Source organism: Ornithorhynchus anatinus, chromosome X1 (assembly GCF_004115215.2).
Source record: "Ornithorhynchus anatinus isolate Pmale09 chromosome X1, mOrnAna1.pri.v4, whole genome shotgun sequence".
NCBI lineage: Eukaryota > Metazoa > Chordata > Mammalia > Monotremata > Ornithorhynchidae > Ornithorhynchus > Ornithorhynchus anatinus.
Window position 1 is genome coordinate 99898865 of NC_041749.1, and position 16926 is coordinate 99915790.

Genomic DNA, 16926 nt, shown 5'->3' on the forward strand with positions numbered 1-16926 from the left:
GAACTATTTCTGAACAATGTTCTTTTCAGTCAAGATTTAAGTCATGCATTTATTCAATTTCAGATAGACATTTGGGATCTTATATTAAAGAGTCTCAAGTGAGTAACTATGAAACATTTTTGAAAAGTTACTGAAGTACAAAAAACATAGTTACACTTTATTAACCACAATACACTAATTTTGTTGCCCTGGGATGATACACTAATTTGGTTTGTCTTGAAGCAGAAACAAAGATGATAAACAAAACCATGAAATAAATGAAAATAGCTTAAAATAGCAATTACATATTCAGCATATGGCTCACTCTTTTACAAGCATCTTTGAAATACAATGCCACAGAAAATAAAATTATGAGTAGCTCATTTTCCAAATTGAGTCTATGTAATTACACATTTGGGTGGGGGGGGGGAGTATAACATCTATTTAGTTATTCTGTGAATGATTCTTAGAAGACATAGTCTGGATGCTGATTATTTAAACATCAGCAATTTCTATTTGGGATGCAAGACATGAATGTGGATTCTTCAAAAAGCATAATGGTGATCAAAAGCTCCTTTAACATATGGACACTACGTGCCTAATGAGAGAGTTCTTAAAAGTTTATTTCTCCAGCCATCAACTTCTGAAACTTCGCATAAAGTAGGGCAGTTTCTTTAAAACTGACAAACTTAGCACATAAGTGGAAATGGTAAAATCTGCACCCCATTTTACAGTTAGACCAAAAGTAGGAGATACCAATTTGGAAGTTCAATTCATAGAGTAGCCTTGGTTTTCCTCCTCCCCCAAGCTCCCTCCCCCCAACAAACTTTACTCATCAAACACTCGTTTAAAACATCATCCTCCCCTGTCATTTTAGGTACAAAATTAAGTCACAGGAAAGTGCCAGAATTAGCCATGTCACCCTGGGTCCTGCCCATTAGTTTCACTGCAGCAAAGAGCTGGTGAAACACTGAAAAATGTACCTGAAGTGTCTGTGTAGCAGGAGAGCATCTTCCCGTGCTTTTCTCTTAACCTCACATGAATGCAGATTCAATACATTTTCCCTCACAAGGAATAAATACATTTATAAGCATCAGCAGTTCATAGAAACATAAAATAAATAAAGCCAAGGATTATATTTTATCCTCTACCTGTTATGCTAATGCAAAAGCAATGAAAGCAAAAGAAACTGCAGCTTCCCCAGCATTATTCACATTGCAGTAGACAGCACAATTTTGTACTTACAGATCTTAACAGGGAAATGGCTCGGGAATCTTTAAAATTTTCTGCAGAACTCTGTTTCAAGCTCTCAGCAAGCCACACTGTTCATCCAGGCAGAACCAAGCCGTATGGAATGTCTATGCAGCTGGGAGATAATGGAACTATTTTCCCAGCTGGGACTACAAGCCTTTTATCCACTGAGCATTGCGTGTCTCTTCACTGGTGTTAACCATGAAATACACTGCTATCCTGCTGTATTCCTGACAGGATGCACACAGTTAGGGCTTGAATCACATATACACAGCTCTGGATTTAAAGATTCTGATCTGGAAATCTCTTCAAATTTAAAAATTACCTCTACATTAATCATCCTTCCTGCAGTCTGAAAGAGCAGAAAGAATCCTTCACACCAAAAAAAAAAAAAATTAAATTCACTCAACATTGTTTTCCTACAGACAGGAGCTTCTGTCAGGTCACCAGAAAATCTCTCTTACTGAAAACTATGTCATGCTAGCTAGTTAATAGGTTTTGAACAGAAGGGAAATAATTTTGCTTTTGTCTCTGGTCTCAGTTCTCAACTGCTCTATTCGCTGCATAGAATTAAGCTCATAAAATGCCTGTCTAGACAAATATGTTTCTCAGTGAAATGTAATGCACTCCCCCTTCTGAACTGGTGATAGTTAAAATAAAATTAAATTGCATAAAGAGAAAAAATGGATATGGGCCACTATAACTATTCATTAATATTTTAGAAATATTTTACTGTCTCTATTTCTTTTAGGGAGGGAGAGAATGCAGACAGCCCGAAGACTATTTCTACTCCAGAAAGTAATGTATTTGTATTCAAGGGAGTAAAAGTAAGTGGGAGAGTAGCTTACATAAACACCCTTTGCCAGGAGGAAAAAGCTGCTTGTTTCACAACCACTTCCTCAGCTCAACAAATTGTGATCCACTGTATAACCATTGGTTTAAAGAGATTAACTGCTAGAAGAATTGGAAGAAGAAGAGCTCGGGAAAGTCAGGAAGCAAACAAAGCAAAAAAGTGAGACAAGAACATTCATTAGGGCAATTTAGATGTATGTCCACATCAGGTTTGTGTACCTTGATGACCTATGAATCATAGACATCTTTACCATCCCATAGTTTGAAAGTTATGTTCAGTGTCTTGTGCCCCTAATAACATGGAACACAGTCTCTGGTTTAGAGGCGCTTCACAATTCCTTGCATCATCTAGGTTCAACCCATATGGACAGAAGCCCAAATTATATTGCTAAAGTAGCCACTCTAGGATATTCTGGCAATGCTGTCATGTCAAATTGTGTTGTGCAGAATCAGGAGTCCAAATGGCAGAGGATGAAATACTACTGAAATTCACTGAAGGACTAGCAACCCAGAGAAGTGTGGAGGCAGGAGAAAGGAAAGGAAGCTATAATGAAGATACATCCAGGGAAAGAACCACCACAGGGGAGAGATTCCAGGGAGAGAACAGAGGAAGCAGAAATCTACAGAAAAGAGGACAGGAACTAAGCATTGGAATGCTGCTGCATGGACGTAAACGAGTCTGTTCAAGAATTAGCCCAAACAAAATGGAATGGTGGGAAAAGGACCAATTCTTCATGGCCACAGAAGCAGCATGGCCTAGTGGAAAGAACACGGACCAGGAATCAGAGGACCTGGAGTTCTAATCCTGGCTGCTGCCAATTGCTCACTGTGTGATCTTGGGGAAGCCACTTCACTTTTTTGGGCCTCAGATACCTCATCTATAAAATGGGGATCTAATACCTGTTTTCTTTCCCAGTCAGTCATATTTATTGAGCATTTACTGTGTGCAGAGCACTACACTAAGCGCTTGGAGAGTACACTACAACAGACACATTCCTTGCCCACGGTGAGCAATTAGACTATGAGTCCCATATGGGTCAGCAACTGTCTCCAACCTAATTATCTTGTATCTACCCCAGCACTTGATACAGTGTTTGGCACATGGTAAGCACATAACAAATGCCATCATTTTCATTTTCATTATGGCCAGAGAAAGCTTCACAGGAATTAGTCTGAGAGAAATTGGTCCAAGCACCACAGAAATCCTGAATTCTTCACTCTTTTTCTCTATATGCATTGTTTTTGATCAACAATAGTGAAATATGAATTGAATCCTTTCACATTTTACACCAAAAAAATTCTACTTGAAGTTTAAGATGGACAAAATATCTCAAAATAGTAAGTGTTACTGAGAAGAGTCAGTTTACTAAATTATTCAGGTATCTGCTTAAATTATTTGCTTCATTCTGCTTGTTTAGACATGTGATACGAAACCCTCATGTCTTTAAGTCTTCAGAGAAGTCAATCTCACTAATTTTAATAGATGTTTCTAAAAAAGTTTTAAAAGCTATATTGGTATATTTGGACATTCCCCTCTCTTTTTACACAAGAAAAATCAGGCTTGGTTGTCTTAGTTGTTCAATTAATCAAACAATGGTACTTATTGAACACTTACTGTGTGCAGAGAACTGTACTAAATGCTTGGGTGAGTGCAATACAATAGAGTTGATAGACATATTCTCTGTTTACAAGGAGCTTACAGTCAAGAGGGGGAAACAGGCATTAAAACAAATTACAAATATCATAATTATTACTATTATTACTGTAATGGGAAAGACAGGGGAAGGATAGAGTTTGGATGGGAAGATAAGTAGTTCTGTTTTGGATATGTTAAGTTTGAGGTCATGGCACTTGAAGAGTTTCCAGTACTCTACCAGTTTTGGCCAATGAGATGGAGGAGGCATACCCATTCCATTCTTAGTTTGGGAAGTGGCTAGCTAGTGGAAGGCAATCTGCTACAAGTCAAAATTCACTTGTTCTGGAAGAGAGTCAAGGGTGGACACTCGAGTTTACTGTGCAGAGGAAGGTAGTGGTAAACCACTTCCATATTTTTACCTGGAAAACTCTATGGATACACTACCAAAATGATTGCAGATGGAGAGTGGGGCGTTTTGGGAGAGATGTGTCCATGCAATCAGTATGGGTCAGAAACGACTCAACAGCATGAGACAAGATGGCAGGATATCCAACTATAGATGTCTTGAAAGCAGGAGGAGATGTGAAACTGCAGAGAGGGAGAGAGAGCAGGTCTGTAGATGTAAATTTAGGAATCATCTGCATAGAGGTGGTAGTTTGAAGCCGTGTGAGCGAATGAGTTGTCCAAGGGAGTGGGCGTAGATGGAGAATGGAAGGGGAACTAACACTGAACTTTAGGGATACCCACAGTTAATAATAATAATAATAATGTTGGTATTTGTTAAGCGCTGGTATTTGTTAACAGAGTTGAGCACTGTTCTAAGCGCTGGGGTATATACAGGGTAATCAGGTTGTCCCATGTGAGGTTTACAGTTAATCCCCATTTTACAGATGAGGTAATTGAGGCACAGAGAATTTGAGTGACTTGCCCACAGTCACACAGCTGACAAGTGGCAGATCCGGGATTCAAACTCATGACCTCTGACTCCCAAGCCCGTGCTCTTTCCACTGAGCCATGCTGCTTCTCTATTATTCTCTGTATCACAAGTTAGGAGGTGGGAGGCAGAGTATGATCCTGCAAAAGAGACTGAGAATGAGCAGCCAGAGAGTTAGGAGGAGAACCAGAAGAGGACAATGTCAGTGAAGCTGAGGTTGGATAATGTTTCCAAGTGAAGGGGACAGTCAACAATGACCTCAGAGGTGGGGAGGGTTAGGATGGAGTAGAGTCTGTTGGATTTGGCAAGTAGGAGATCCGTGAGAGGGTAGTTTCTGTGGAGTGAAGGGGATGGAAGCCAGATTGAAGGAGGTCAAGGAGGGAATTGGAGGAGAGGATAAAGATGTTCCCTTCCTGCATTGTTGTATTTCTTACCCACAGTGCTCGGTTCCATTTCTTGTCAAAGTCTCGGTTTTAACAGGATAAGCAGTGGCTTAATGGAAAGAACACGGGCCTGGGAGTCAGAAGGTCATGGGTTCTTATCCCGGCTCTGCCACCTGTCTGCTGTTTGACCTTGGGCAAGCCACTTCACTCTTCTGTGCCTCAGTTACTTCATCTATAAAATGGGGGTTGACTCTGTTAGCCCCAAATGGGAAGGGACTGTGTCCCACTTGATTTGCATGTATCCATGCCCAGTGCTTAGTACAGTGCCTGAAACCTAAGTGCTTAACAAATTCCATCACTATTATTAAACAAATCATCATATTTCTAATTAGTAAATTGCAGCCTGATCTCTTCTGCTGCAGTTTCTAAATTGCTCACAAGTTTTCTACAGCATTTGATTTTTTCTTTAATTGAGTCTTTGAAGCACTTCTTCAGGCCATCCTGTTTATAGCTCATCAATTCAGCTCACCACAACTCAGCTGGTTGGGTATTTTGTTATCATCTATTCTCCTTACACCATTTTCACTAGAAGAGATGCGATGCAGTGCGCTGCAGTACACTGCTGGTGGACTGTCTATATTCTGGCATCTCACTGTTGGCATTAGATGTTATGTGTGGTGCATAAATGTTGGTGCTAAACTACTCTAAATACCTGATGTAATGTCTGTGGTATCATTCTTTCCATCCTATACCACCCTCCGGCTATCACTCCCGATCATGTCCGAACACCTGCAATGGCTTGTATATCCTCACTGCCTTTATTTCCTCTCTTCCAACTCCTTTCTTGACCCACCACAGTCTGGTTTCTGCCCCTTTCACTACACCCTCAAAGTCACCACAGAGCTCCTCCTCACCAAATCTAATGGTCTTCATTCCAGTCTAATCCTCTTTGACTTCTCAAGCATCCTTTGACAGTGTGGACCATTACCTCCTCCCAGTCAGGTTACCTAATCTTGGTTTCACTGACACAGTTCTGTCCTGATTCCACCCTCTGGTCACTCTTTTTTAGCCTTTTTTGCTGGCTCTCTCTCCTCTCACCCCCTAACTATGCTGGATCCACTAATCTTCTCACTCCTTTGGGAGCTCATCCACTCCCACAGCTTCAGCTACCACCTCTATGTAGATGATTCCCAAATTTATCTGTATAGCTCCCAACCTCTCTTCCCCTCTGGAATTTTCCATTCCCTCTTGCCTGCAAAACAGCTCCCTATTGATGGCTTGCCAACATCCTTAACTCAATTGAACTCATCTGGTCTCCTAAATCCCCTCCTCCACCTAATTTTCTCATCACAGTTAACAACAGCACCATTTTTGGTGTTTCCAAAGCCCACAAGCTTGACAGCATCCTTGATTCCTCTGACAGTCAATTGCTAAATCCTACTGATACTTACTCCACTATATTTCCTAGATGTGCTCCTTCTTTGCCCTCCAAATGGCCACCACCCTAGTTCAGGCCCCCATCCTGTCTCAGCCAGACTACTGATTCAGTTTTCTCACTGGTCTTCCTAGCTCCACCCTCTCCCTTCTCCTGTCTACTTCACTCCATTGCTTGGATCATCTTTTTAAACACTGTTCTGCACTCATCTCTCCACTCTTCAAAATCCCCCAGAGGTTAGCCTGCTTTCATGCTGCTCCAAGCACTTGTCATATCTTCCCTCATCCTCCTCCCTACTCTCTGCTCTGCTTTTCCCCTCTTCAGTCCTTACTTCAGACTGCTGTCCCTATCATTTCTAAAATTAATTCTGACTACATCTTTCCGATCCTCAAAAGTCTCTAAAGATTGTCCATCCATCCTTGCATCTAACTCCTTATGAATGACTTCAAAGCACTCAAATTGGCTGTCTCCCTCGTACCTTACTCAACTTAACACCTCATTCCTCTAACACCAACCTTCTCTCACTGTACCTCAATCTCATCTTTCTCACCACCAACTCCTGCCCGTATCTTCCCTCTAGCTTGGAAGTCCTGCCCTTTACATATCTGACAGTTCACCACTCTCCCCATCTTCAAAGCCCTACTAAATCACATCTCCTCTAAGAGGTCGTCCCAGACTCAGTCCTCACTTCTCTGTCTTACCCCTCTCTCCTGCATTGCATACACACTTGAATTTGTTCCCCTTAAACACTTTCATGTTCAACATTCTTTCAGCCCTACAGCACTTAAGTACATACCCATCTGTAATTTATTTTAATATCTGTCATTCCCTCTAGACTGTAAACTTCTGATGGGGAGGGAACATACCTACCAACTCTGTTTCATTAAACTCTCTTTAGTACTTGGAAGAGTGCTCTGCACACGGCAAGCACTCACTGAACACCTTTGATTGATTAAGAATTGTGGTAACTTTGAAATTCTGTGCTATTTTTCATTGCTCAGTATGTTGAGAAAGAGCCTGGCTTGATATACTCTTTTCAACCTTCCCATCTGAGGGAAACACCATGCATCATCAGGTTTTTATTATTTGCTAGATGTAATTATGAACCTGGACATCAAAGAGTTTTAAAAGTTCAATATTAAACCAAGAAACAAGTTATTGAAAGAACTGTTTTATCCTAAAATCAATACCTTACTTGTATGATGCAGGAGTAGCAGCATGGCTTAGTGGAAAGAGCACTGGCTTGGGGGTCAGAGGTCATGGGTTCTAATCCTGGCTCCTCCAGTTGTTAGCTGTGTGACTTTGGTCAAGTCAGTTAACTTCTCAGGGGCTCAGTTACCTCATCTGTAAAATGGGGGTTAAGACTGTGAGCCCCACGTGGGACAACATTTCAATTCAATTCAATAGTATTTATTGAGCGGTTACTATGTGCAGAGCACTGTACTAAGTGCTTGGAATGTACAAGTCGGCAACAGATAGAGACAGTCCCTGCCCTTTGATGGGCTTACAGTCTAATCGGGGGAGACAGGCAGACAAGAACAATGGCAATAAATAGAGTTAAGGGGAAGAACATCTCATAAAAACAATGACAAATAAATAGAATCAGGGTGATGTACATCTCATTAAACAAAATGAACAAAATAAATAGGGTGATGAAGATATATACAGTTGAGAGGACGAGTACAGTGCTGGGGGGTGGGACGGGAGAGGGGGAGGAGGAGAGGGAAAGGGGGGATAAGAGGGTTTAGCTGCGGAGAGGTGAAGGGAGGGTAGAGGGAGCAGAGAGAAAAAGGGGGGAGCTCAGTCTGGGAAGGTCTCTTGGAGGAGATGAGCTTTAAGTAGGGATTTGAAGAGGGGAAGAGAATTAGATTGACAGAGGTGAGGAGGGAGGGCATTCCAGGACCACGAGAGGATGTGGCCCAGGGGTCGACAGCGGGATAGGCGAGATCGAGGGACGGTGAGGAGGTGGGCGGCAGAGGAGCGGAGCGTGCGGGGTGGGCAGTAGAAAGAGAGAAGGGAGGAGAGGTAGGAAGGGGCAAGGTGATGGAGAGCCTTGAAGCCTAGAGTGAGGAGTTTTTGTTTGGAGCGGAGGTTGATAGGCAACCACTGGAGGTGTTTCAGAAGGGGAGTGACATGCCCAGATCGTTTCTGCTGGAAGATGAGCTGGGCAGCCGAGTGAATAATAGACTGGAGCGGGGTGAGAGAGGAGGAAGGGAGGTCAGAGAGAAGGCTGACACAGTAGTCTAGCTGGGATATAACGAGAGCCTTTAGCAGTAAGGTAGCCGTTTGGGTGGAGAGGAAAAGGCGGATCTTGGCGATATTGTAAAGGTGAGACCGGAAGGTCTTGGTAACCGATTGGATGTGTGGGGTGAATGAGAGATGAGTCAAAGATGAGACCGAGGTTGAGGGCCTGAGATACGGGAAGGATGGTCGTACCATCCACGGTGATAGGAAAGTCTGAGAGAGGACCGGGCTTGGGAGGGAAGATGAGGAGCTCAGTCTTGCTCATGTTGAGTTTTAGGTGGTGGGCAGACATCCAGGTGGAAACGTCCTGGAGGCAGGAGGAGATGTGAGCCTGAAGGGAGGGGGAGAGGATGGGGCAGAGATGTGGATCTGCGTGTCATCTGCGTAGAGATGGTAGTCAAAGCCATGAGAGCAAATGAGTTCACCAAGGGAGTGAGTGTAAATGGAGAACAGAAGAGGGCCAAGAACTGACCCCTGAGGAACGCCAACAGTTGAAGGATGGGAGGGGGAGGAGGCGTCCGCGAAGGAGACCGAGAATGACCGGCCAGAGAGATAAGAGGAGAACCAGGAGAGGACGGAGTCCGTGAAGCCAAGGTGAGATAAGATGTGGAGGAGGAGGGGATGGTCGACAGTGTCAAAGGCAGCAGAGAGGTCAAGGAGGAGTAGGAGCCATTGGATTTGGCAAGAAGGAGGTCATGGGTGACCTTAGAGAGAGCAGTCTTGGTAGAGTGGAGGGGATGGAAGCCAGATTGGAGGGGATGCAGAAGAGAATGGGAGTTAAGGAATTCTAAGCAGCGAGTATAGACGACTCGTTCTAGGATTTTGGAAAGGAAGGGTAGTAGGGAGATAGGGCAATAACTGGAGGGAGAGGTGGGGTCGAGAGAGGGTTTTTTTAGGATGGGGGAGACATGGGCATGTTTGAAGACAGAGGGGAAGGAGCCATTGGAGATTGAGTGGTTAAGGATAGAGGTTAAGGAAGGAAGGAGGGCAGGGGCGATGGTTTTTATAAGGTGAGCGGGAATGGGGTTTGAAGAGCAGGTGGAGGGGGTGGTACTTGCGAGGAGGGAGGAGATCTCCTCTGAGGATACTGCAGGGAAGGATGAGAAAGTAGGGCAGAGGGTTGGTGGAGGGGAGGGGTGACTTTGGGGAGCTCAGACCTGATTGTGTTGATTTTTGTGATGAAGTAGGTGGCCAGATCATTGGGGGGAGAGATGGGGGAGGGGGAGGAACAGGGGGCCTAAGGAGAGGGTTAAAGGCCCGGAACAATTGGCGGGGGTGACGGATAAGGGTGTCGATGAGGGAGGAGAAGACGTTTTGCCTGGCGGAGGAAAGGGCAGAGTTAAGGCAGGAAAGGATACATTTGAAATGTATGAGGTCGGCTTGGTGCTTGGACTTTCGCCAGCAGTGCTCGGCAGCTCGAGCATAGGAGCGTAGGAGGCGGACAGAGGAGGTGATCCAGGACTGGGGGTTAGTGGAGTGAGAGCGGAGGAGGGAAAGGGGGGCGAGAGAGTTGAGATGAGTAGAGAGGGTGGAGTTGAGAGCGGAGACCTGATCATCGAGAGTGGGAAGTGACGACAGGGCAGCAAGGTGGGGAGAGATGCTTTTGGAAAGACGGATGGGATCGAGAGAGCGGAGGTCTCTGTGGGCAGTAGCGAAGATTTGCAGGGGGAGGGAGGGTGAGAGATGAGGCAGGTGAGAAGGTTATGGTCAGAGAGAGGGATTTCAGAGTTGGTGAGGGAGGAGATAGTGCAGCGGTAGGAGATGACGAGATCGAAAGTGTGACCGAGTCAGTGAGTGGGCGCGGTATGGTGGAGGAGGAGGTCGGCAGAGTCGAGGAGGGATAGCAGGCGGGCGGCACAGGAGTCGTCGGGTACATCCATGTGGATGTTGAAGTCTCCGAGGATCAGAGTGGGCAGAGAGAAGGAGAGAAAGAAGGTGAGGAAGGGGTCTAGGTGGTTGAAGAAGTCGGAGGTGGGACCAGGAGGGCGGTAGATAACAGCAACAAGTATCTGGAGGGGGTGGTAGAGGCGAATGATATGGGCTTCGAAGGAGGGGAAGGAGAGGGAAGGGCGAGGAGGGATGGCGCGGAAGCGGCAACGGGGTGAGAGGAGGAAGCCGTTGCCTCGTCCCTTTCCGATGAGTCTGGGGGAGTGGGAGAAGGAGAGGCCACCGCTGGAGAGAGCAGCGGTGGCGACCGTGTCTTCGGGAGTGAGCCACGTTTCCGCAAGGGCAAGGAGGAGGAGAGAGCGGGAAAGGAAAAGGTCATGGATGAAAGGTAGTTTACCTGTAATGGAGCGGGGGTTCCAGAGGCCACACTTGAAAGTAGCTGTGGGTGCAAGGTGGGGAGAGGAGGGAGAGCGGGGAGAGGGGAGGGTTTGGATGGGAAGGAGGTGGCGGGGCCCTGGACGGGGAGAGGGGGAGGAGGGGTGGTGGTGGGATAGGAGGACTGGGATGGGGCGTAGGTGGGGAAGAGGGAAGGGGGGAGGAGGTGAGGAGGGGGTTTGGTGGGGGGGAGAGTAAGAGGAGGGAGAAGAGGGGTGGCACTGGTAAAGCGGGGTTCTAGGGTAGGGCAGAGGAGGGGGGGAGGAGGCAGAGGAGAGAGCAGGAAAGAGCTGGGTGAGAGAGGGGAAAAGGAGGATAGGAAGGGGAGGGAGGGAGGAGGGGGGGTGGAGGGACATGCTGAGGCCAGAGAGGTTGGTGGCAGCACTGACAACAATAAACAATAGCAAGCGAAATCGGTAATATAGCAACATGATACATTATGATACAATACAATAGTGTTAATAAGCGGGCGATGACCAGGGTCGGGGGTCGACTTGATTAAGGGTCGACCTGATCAACATGACAACCTTGTATCTACCCCGATGCTTAGAACAGGGCTTAGCACGTAGTAAGCACTTAACAAATACCATCATTATTCTCATTATTATTATTAGAAAACTGAGACAATTGTCCAGAGAGTTCAAGGGAAAAAAATGCTTCTGCCTCAGTGATATGTATTGTTTGACTTGAGTTATGCAGGTAATTGCTTTTAAATTTCCTAATGCAGACCTGCGCCCTCTCAGGGTCGCACCTGGGGAGTTTCCAGTCCTCTCTACCTGTCTCGGCTAGGGGAGGGAGAGTTAAGTAAAAGCAAACCCATTCCATTTCTAGCTTGGGCAGTGGCTAGTGAGTGGAAGGCAATCTGCTACAAATCAAAACTCACCTATTCTGGGCAGCAGTAGGATAGATGAGAGTCAAGGATGGAGACAGAAGTTTACTGCATGAGAGGAGGCACTGGTAAAACATTTCTGTATTTTTACCAAGAAAATTATGGATACATTACTAGAACGATTGCAGATGGAGGTGGGGTGTTCTGGGAGAGTTGTGTCCATGGCGTCGCTATGGGTCGGAGATGACTAGACAGCATAAGACAAATACAGACCCGACCACAGGTAGTAGCTACCCAGGAAAATGAAAAGGAAGATCATTGTATGGGTGATTTGTTAAAGAAAACCCTGCATTGCTGGACATGTGAGAGCATTAACTTGAATTATCCAGGTTGGCAGTTTACACTGATGAAGTTCACTGGATGATTTTTCAATCTCCATTTGTTTGACTGCACAAAAACAGTCTAGTTAATGGCAACTCATGGCAGAAATTATGTAATTTTCATACAGGAAAATGCAAATTTTCAAGATAAAACCATTGATCAGATGGGTGAATAGATAGATGGAAAGAGAGAGGGTGTTGGGGGATAGGCAAAGAGAATGAGGGGAAAGAGAGGGCAAGAGCAAGGAGAGCAATAGGGAAGAGGGTGAGAGACAGGAAGTTGAGAGAAAAGGGGAGGCAAATCTGACAAAAACTCTAAACTTTAGTAGTCAAATCCTGCAAACGATCATTCTTGACAGTTTAGAGTAACACCATGGGTGATAACAAAACCTTTAGTGAATTGGCTTGTATAATCACCGTTACTTTATATTGCCATTTTTCTGCCCTATAGCAACAGATCAGAAAGCATTCAGCCTTCACCAATATCTCAGACAAGTAAAAGAAAAAGCCCAAATCAATATATGGTGAGCTTATCTATAATGGAATTGCAAGCCCTTTAACACTGCAATTCAACTGTCAGGCCTGATTGGAGATAATTGAGTGAGGAACTTTTAAAAAAATAAGGAAAAATAAACACAAAATGCATTTATTCTTGCTATTTTTTCTACCAGGTGATAGCATTTTATGTAATATATATTCAAATCTATAGCCACAACAAAACTATTACTAACAGCTATGGCCACCATGGGGAGTTTAACATATTTTAGGTTTATTGTAGTATCTTCAAGATGATTTGGGGGTTGCCTCACTTTTACATTTGATTTTGCTGCCCAATCTTTGGCATCGGTTTTTTGTTTGTTTTTAGACTGTACATTTTTGTGGTTATTGCTACAACTGAGTTTAACTGAAGATCAGATAAGTGAGCCACTTCTCAAATTGACTTTCCCTGCACCTCACAAGGTTTCTCAATGGTCGCTGAGTCAATGATCCTTACTGGCCTGCTAGATGGTCGAGAAGACTTCAAAGACTGCTTATAGAAGTATAGTCTTCAGCCTCTTAATAAATATCAACACAGAATTGTCAATCAAGGGACAGTAAGATAGGAACATTGGTTTTCAAACCTCTTGGCCATAAAAACATAATGCTTTCATTCATTCATTCAATCATATTGATTGAGCAATTGCTGTGTGCGGAGCACTGTACTAAGTGTTTGGGAGAGTACAATATAACAATAGACATATTCCCTACCCAGAGCACGCTTACATTCTAGAGGGTGAAACGGACAATATAAATGAATTAATTACAGATATGTACATAAGTTCTGTCAGTCATACTTATTGAGAACTTACTGTGTGTGGTGTACTGTATAAAGCATTTGGGAGACTACAAGCAACAGTTTAACAGACACATGCCCTGCCCACAACGTGCTTACAGGTCTAACCAGTGGTCAACACCTAGTAAGCAATAAGTACCATAATTATGAAGTCTGTAAATGGATTCGGCCTTGGTAATGCTAATTAATTAAAATTATAAAATGGTAATTTAAGGGACAAAGTTGATGCTGTGATAACCTTAATGTATATAGTCATTCACAAATTTTCAATATCACCAGCACTTCTGTGATAAGAGCTGTGCTTCAGAAGAAACAGAAGGAAAGTCTATGGGACGGTAGTAGTGCCCAACCTTCTATATCTTTGATAGACCAAATGGTATCATTGAACACAAAGGGCTGTACTGAATGCTTGAGAGTACTACAGGAGCCAGACACATATATGCTCCCTGCCCTCGTGGAGTTCACTATCTAATGGGGGAGACAGACAGCAATCACTTACATCCAGTGGGAGCAGGAGGAAGAACAAGGCTCCATCAGGTGGCAGTAGTACAAATGTGTTAAGATGAAATTGTCAAATTGAAAAAAAAAACACCCAACAATCATCCTCACATTCTTATATAAATTCCTTGAATGGGATGTACATAGTTGATGACTTCATTTTCTCCTCACCACCTCTATTCTTAACCCTCTGCAATCATTAATCCCTTCCTTCCCACATTAGGGAGACCACACTCACCAGGATCTCAATGACCACCTTTTAATTAAAGTAAGTGTAGTCTGTCTGACTTAACCCAACTTACTTGACTACACTCTGTCCTAGTCCTTCTTGATCTCTTGAATGACTTTGACACTCCTGACCATTTCCTTTTCATAGGCACTCTTTCTGAACACTGTTCTATACTGCACTCTTGTTGTGAGCAGGGAATGTGTCTGTTCACTGTTGTACTCTCCCAAGCACTTAGTAAAGTGCTCTGCACACAGTAAGTGCTCAATAAATACCATTGAATAAATTGAATGAATACTCTCCTGATTCTCTTCCTATCTCTCTATCTTTGTCAATTCCTCTTACAATTTAATTGAGGGTGTCCCACAAGACTCTATTCTCTACCCTTTACTTTTCTCATTCTACATTCATTCTTTCAGAGAGTTCAGCAGCTTATATGTTATTAAATATCACCTATGAAATCATCTCACCAGCCCTAATCTCTCCCTTGCCCTAAAATCATACATTTTCTTTCCATTTGGAGTTGTCCTTCAGGGACTGTCTCATCTTCTTTCCTCCTATATCTTCTGTCACAGTCTACAACATCATTTTGACTATCCCAGTAGCTTAGAAACTCTTTGACTTTCATGACAAATACCAGGTAGGTACATGCATGCTGTGGAGCTGGAGGTGGGGTGAGTATCAAAATTTTAAAAGGATACAGATTTAAGGGCATAGGCAACGTACAAAGGAAGGAAACTAACATGGGGAAATGAGGCAAATCTAGAAAGGTTTCTTGGAGGAGATATTTTAGTAAATAACATTGAATGATTGATTAAACATTTTAGCTGTTCCCTTTTGTTCCCATTATGTCAGCCTAGATTCTCCTGAAGGACAGGAATCATGTCTTCTTTTATTATATGCACCCAAGTGCTTAGTACAGTGCTCTTCACAGTCAGCACTCAAATACTCTTGATGATTAGGTAATTGCTTTTATGTTTTTAATTTGATGAGAAGGTTAGGAAAGGGAAGAGACTAATGCATTCAAAGTGAAAGGAAAATCTCCAGTGTGCTGATTTTATAGAAAATCATTATGTGTACATAATTATATATATACACATATATATATACATATATATGTGTGTATATATATATATATATATATATATATATATATATATATATAGGGAATCTAAGGTTCAGGTCTAAGCATTGCCGAATCCCTGTTTTGCAACTTGGCATTCACTGATCACTGAGAAAACCTGTGGCCTTGACAAGTGAACTGTGCATTTGGCAAAAGAGGAAAGGGATCTTACTTCTGAAAGATTAAATTTGTTGCTTTTTTCCTAAAAAGTTTTCCAGCAGAGAATAAAAGAAACTATTCCATACTTTGAAATAGATGTTCTAAGGCTCTGTCTACACACACTCAATTGAAAATGGAAAACTGAGACATTTAACCTATTTCAGGCCAAAAAACCTTCAGATAACTGGAGGCTTGGATTATCCAAGAAATTTACTAGTAAAGACCTGACCTTTTTGTTCATGCCTGAGTCTTATTGGCTCTTGATCCATCGTGTATACACTGCATTCACATCTTTGAGTGTTCAAATTATAAATCATTATAATCATTATTTTGAAGTTATTCCTTTTCTGAACCTTTATTGATGAGTCATTGATACCTCATAGCTTCCATTTCTTCCTGAGCTTCTTTTTCTATGTCTTTGGACCGAGCACAGGGGCTGAAGAAAATATTTTGTTCAGCTGCCTTGAACATCTAGTGAAACTAGTCAGTCAGGCTCTTTACACTTACCTCTTAAGTTTCTCCCTCTTTACAATCCAGATGATGATGCTAATATTTTGTTTTGTTCTCTCCGAGGCACTTATTTTAAATAGCCTATGTCATAATAGTACCGGCCACAGTAAATGACATGTTAGTAACCACATTTTCTCATCTTCGGCTTTGAAAAATACTACCAAAGGTCAGAAATTTATTAGAATTGAAATGCAAAAAAAGAGAAAAATAAGTTATGATTACTAGTTATTGAGTTTCAATCTGCTGTAAAAGTAAATATCTTGTGCACTGACATGCAAAAAGTGCTGGAGAAAAAGATCCATCACCGCTTGGGCAGCTGCTTACATTTTCTTCCATCTGGAGAACAAGTGAAAGGAATCAAATTATTTCTGATGCACAGGACCTAAGGTTAGGGAATTAGAAATGAAACAGCATCCTCCTAAAAGCAGCCCAGACACCAAACTGATTTCCCTTAAGTCACGCTGATTACCTTGGAAGAGAAATGAATATTCAGGATATTCACCATAACAGAGGTTTATTGCCATGTATTTTCTTCCCAAATCGAGGAGGAATCATAGTTTTCTCTAGAGGCATCTTTTGACCTATTAGCCCCTCACCTTATTCCCTACAAGGCTGAGCAAATTATACCATTTTGTGAGAGGTGCAAAGTGTTAAATTTCTGTCCCATCACGGCTTTTTATCAGCTGCTTTAAATAAAACAAGATTAGTAGGTGAAATCAAATGATTGTAGAGTGGAAGTAGTGCTCATGGAAATAGGATCTGCAAGGAGGAAAGTTGGTCTATAAAGTTAAAGTCAAATCCTCAATTAAATAAGTGCATTGTTGCTGTACAG

At 43.0% G+C, this 16926-nt stretch overlaps 1 protein-coding gene across 1 annotated transcript in view; it reads right to left on the reverse strand.

The window, feature by feature from the left end:
- The window catches only part of CNTN6 (contactin 6), a 361761-nt gene extending 360381 nt beyond the window's left edge, over positions 1-1380 (reverse strand). Inside the window, exon 1 of the mRNA XM_029049898.2 lies at positions 1225-1380. The gene's annotated coding sequence lies outside the window, so the exon portion shown is untranslated. The remainder of the gene's footprint in view (positions 1-1224) is intronic.
- Between the last annotated feature and the right edge of the window lie 15546 nt (positions 1381-16926).